Source organism: Eubalaena glacialis, chromosome 9 (genome assembly GCF_028564815.1).
Source record: "Eubalaena glacialis isolate mEubGla1 chromosome 9, mEubGla1.1.hap2.+ XY, whole genome shotgun sequence".
Taxonomy (NCBI): domain Eukaryota; kingdom Metazoa; phylum Chordata; class Mammalia; order Artiodactyla; family Balaenidae; genus Eubalaena; species Eubalaena glacialis.
In genome coordinates, this window is record NC_083724.1 from 110281174 (window position 1) to 110285215 (window position 4042).

Below are 4042 nucleotides of genomic sequence, written 5' to 3' on the forward strand. Positions count from 1 at the left end.
TTCTCAATCTGAGGACTTCTGTGTTGGCATTTGCTCTGAAGGAAAAGTAAGAGTTCTCGGAATATTTGTATTTCAGCAAACAGACCTTATGCCTCCAAATTTGTTTCTCCAACCTCCCTTTCCTGTCTATACAAAAACAAAACAAGCAAATAAACAAAACCCCTCAAATCCAAGTACACATGGGCTCCTATCCAATTTAGACCTTGGGCATCTGTATGAGGAGCCATGGAAATAGTTGAGCTAAAATTTCTCAGACAGAATCAGCATCATTGCCAGAACTCACTTTGTTTCGCCCCTTTCAGGTACTGTGTTCTGAATGGAATAGCAGAGGAAACCAGATGTGAACCACTGAAAACCACTCTTCTTTCCCAGTGCTCCTAGGAAGTCTCCTGTCCTGGGAAATTACTTCTTTGGGGAGAAGAGGGCAGCAGAGAGCCCTTCCCCTTGACCACCTGCAGCAGTTGCTGGATTGGTCCTCTCAGCTGGAAGCCTTGCTCCCCCAGAGAGCTGAGGTTAGCAGTTGTGTTTGTTACTCTGTTGCTGTCCAGCGAAGCTGGAGAACAGTCCAGCATTATAAGGACCTGCGTGCGTGGGAGCTGAGAGCTCTTGACAGGCACTGCACTCTTTAAAAGAGGGCACAAGTGTATTGAAAGCAGAGCACATCTCTGCCAAGGTGCTTTGCCAGGGATGACAGACTGCATTGTCTGCACTTTGCTATTTCACTCTGATGGGGTGGTTGGCCTCTCTGAGTCAATGGGAGGTGTTGGGGCCTTGTAAATGTAACATTTCCTGGGAGCCCATCGCTCCCACCTTTTTTTTTTTTCTCCCACTTTCTATTTCTGTTTTGTCTTGGTTTAGGGACCAAACTGGAGATGATTGTTTAATTTTCTTTCCCAAACTCTCAGGGTCCCATAAGGACTCTTCTAAGAGTACATATATCCAGAGTATTTCCAGAATCCCCCTGGTTCTGCCTGGTTAGCACAGCTGGTTGGAATCATGCAGTAACAAGGGCAAAGTGTGAGTCCTTTTCCTTGCGGGCCACTTAGCTTTGTGCTGTTTCATGGCCACGGGCTGCACCGCTAACTCCAATCTGGTAAAATATCATGGATAAATGAAAGCAGATTAAATGCCTAACATAGTACACAACCCATAGGAGGTATTTAATCTATGTTTGCTCAATGAGTGAAAGCAAATCCATCAGAGAATCATAGAATGGCAACAATAAAAAATGATTTTAGAGACGTATCTGCTGCATCCCTTTACCATATTATTTATCAGAGAAAAACACAGTTCAGAGTCTCCTTGGATTATTTACAGTTACTATTTAACTTTTCTCAGTCAGAGGGCCAGCCAGGATTGCATCTGATTTGTCTTTTTGTCCTTCCCAGCTCCCAGGCCCAGCCTGGCAGTTAATGGAACTTAAGTTGTAATACTCAGCAACCCTCATGGCTAAGAACGGCCCTTCCCAAATGGTTTCACTGCGCAAACACCACACTGGACACAAAGGCTATTAAGATTACAGGGTATTGCGTAGAGAAGGCTGTAATCTAAGAAAGAATTCACCCAGAGCAGTCCCTCCTCCCCCAGGAATAAAGCCCATAGCAAGCCAAGTGGCAGTATTGGAGCTCAGAGAAAGCCTGGCCTTGGAGCTGCTGCTTGAGAAGGTCCCTGCAGGTGGAGGTCTTAGGGCCTCCAGGGCAACATAAGAGCAGTGACCTTTCCAAGGAGTTAGTGATCAGAGGGCAGAACTGAAGATCAACCTTTCCGACTCTGTCCCATACAGAGGAATCATAATTGATGTGTAGAAGGGCACCACCTTGGGTGGCTTGTGAGGGAAAGGCCACCTGATTTAATGGAAGCATCTACTTTATAGAACAGCACAAACTAGGCAGAGAATTTTTCCAGGTAAAGATGCTTTGGACTGCTCTCATGAATAGGTAGAAACACTTGATGGTCTAACTTGCAGGGCAATGGTCTTTGGTCAATCAGATAAATACCTAGGAGCGTCATTGCTGGGTCATATAGCAAGACTATATTTAGCTTTGTAAGAAACTGTCTTCCAAAGTAACTGTACCATTTTGCATTCCTGCCAGCAATAAATGAGAGTTCATATTGCTTCAAATCCTTGACAGCACTTGGTATTGTCAGGTTTTTTTTTAATTTAGCAATTCTGATAGGTGTGCAATGGTATCCCATTGTTGTTTTAATTTGCAATTTTCTAATGACAAGTGATGTGTACCATCTTTTTATGTGTTTATTTGCCATCTATGTATTGTGTTTCAAACTTCTTTGACTCTGGAGGCCTAGCTCAGAGCCTTAAATAATCATAGGTTCTAAATTAATCATTCGCTGTTTGTCTACCCCAGGGTACAGCTAAAGCCATGTTAAGACTGCTTGAAAAGATTCTTTTTTTTTTTTTAAGTTGCCTTAACTTTTCCTTCTGAAACTTTTTCAACATTATACATTTGTATGTAATGCAAATGGATTATTATTATTACTAGGCACCAGAATTCTTCTTAGAGAAAAAAAGTGCCATTTTTTTGGAAAAATATATGATGGCATGAGACAAGGCAATGAAAGTGGTGACAATGTTCCCTGATTGAAACAAAGAGAGCATTCTCTCTCTGTTCTCAAGGGGGAGGATCCAGAAAGAGGGAAGGAAAGAGAAAGAAAGGAGGAATTAGCAGGTGAAAGGAGGCTGAGGTCCACATTCAATGAAGCAACCAGTAGAAATCCCACAATTTAAGATTAGGGATTTCTGATGTTAAATTTGAAAATCTTCATGTTGCTGTGGTATAACACCCACTTTTGTCCCTCACCACCTCAACACATTTTCAGTAAAGTTGACCACACTTACGAATGCTTTGTGTGAAAGCTTTGTATTGTTTTAGGAATTCAAGAATTTGAGTTTGATTTCTGCAGTGAAGAACAGAGATAGCACCTGTGGAAGCTGAGAATGAAATGAACCCACCTAGGATTTAGCAACCATCTTGCTGAAGGTTAGGATTTTGATGGGGCATGAATGGAGATTTAAGCTAAGCTTATGTGGCTCTCAAGGGGCCAGGAGATCCTAGCTAAGCTAGCATCTGCATTATAGATATTACAGTAAGGACTCCTTTATAATTCTCAAATTACAATAGAATTTTTTTCTTTGACTCCATCAACCATCATATAAAGGAAATCTTTTCTTTAGATTGTGCAAATTTAACTCAACCTACATTGAGCTGGACATTGTGACAAATTACTGAGAATCTGCTTGTATGACATTTTACATTTTATTTTTTTTAATTGACTTTTTATTGTATAAATCAAGATTCATCCACACACACCTCCCCCCCTCCCATAAGTAAATGGAATCAAAGGGTTTAGTGGGTGGAGACACAATCTGAGCTTCTGTAACTTCCTGGGGACCTTCTCTATCCCTTCTTTTTCCACTGTGTATATCCACTTGGGTGCTACGAGGAGACCAGGAATCCCAGGGTCGTGGGGTGCTGGGGAAGGAGGGGGCATCTGGTGGAGGCCCAGCCCAAGGCCTCAACATATTTTGAGAGCTCATTACTTACCATGGGCTGCGCTGGCTGGGTGTATTAATTTAACCCTAGGAAGTAGGTATTCTCATGTGTGTTTGCACCTGGGGAAGTCAAGGCTTAGAGATTTAAATATTGTGCTCAGTTTGTACTGTTAAAAAGTAGAGTATTCAGGATTCAAATTCAAGTGATCTGACCCCAAATCTGTATGACATCTTATATGCAAGCTTAATTTTTACATTTTAATTCATTCAAACATATGGTAATGGGAAGGGTCTGAGAGCTTCAAAACGGAAGAGAAGTCATTGAACATAGATTGATAGAGCTGGAAGAACAGTTAGAGACTACTTTACAGATGAGGAAACGAAGGTAAAGGGAAGTGAATAACTTTCCTTAGGCCACACAACCTTTGAACAGTAGATTTACTGTATCAATTTGAAGAGAAAGTCTTATTTTCCTTGTTAGGGGAATTTCTACAATGGGCCATCTCCCTACAGAACTCAAAGATCTAACTT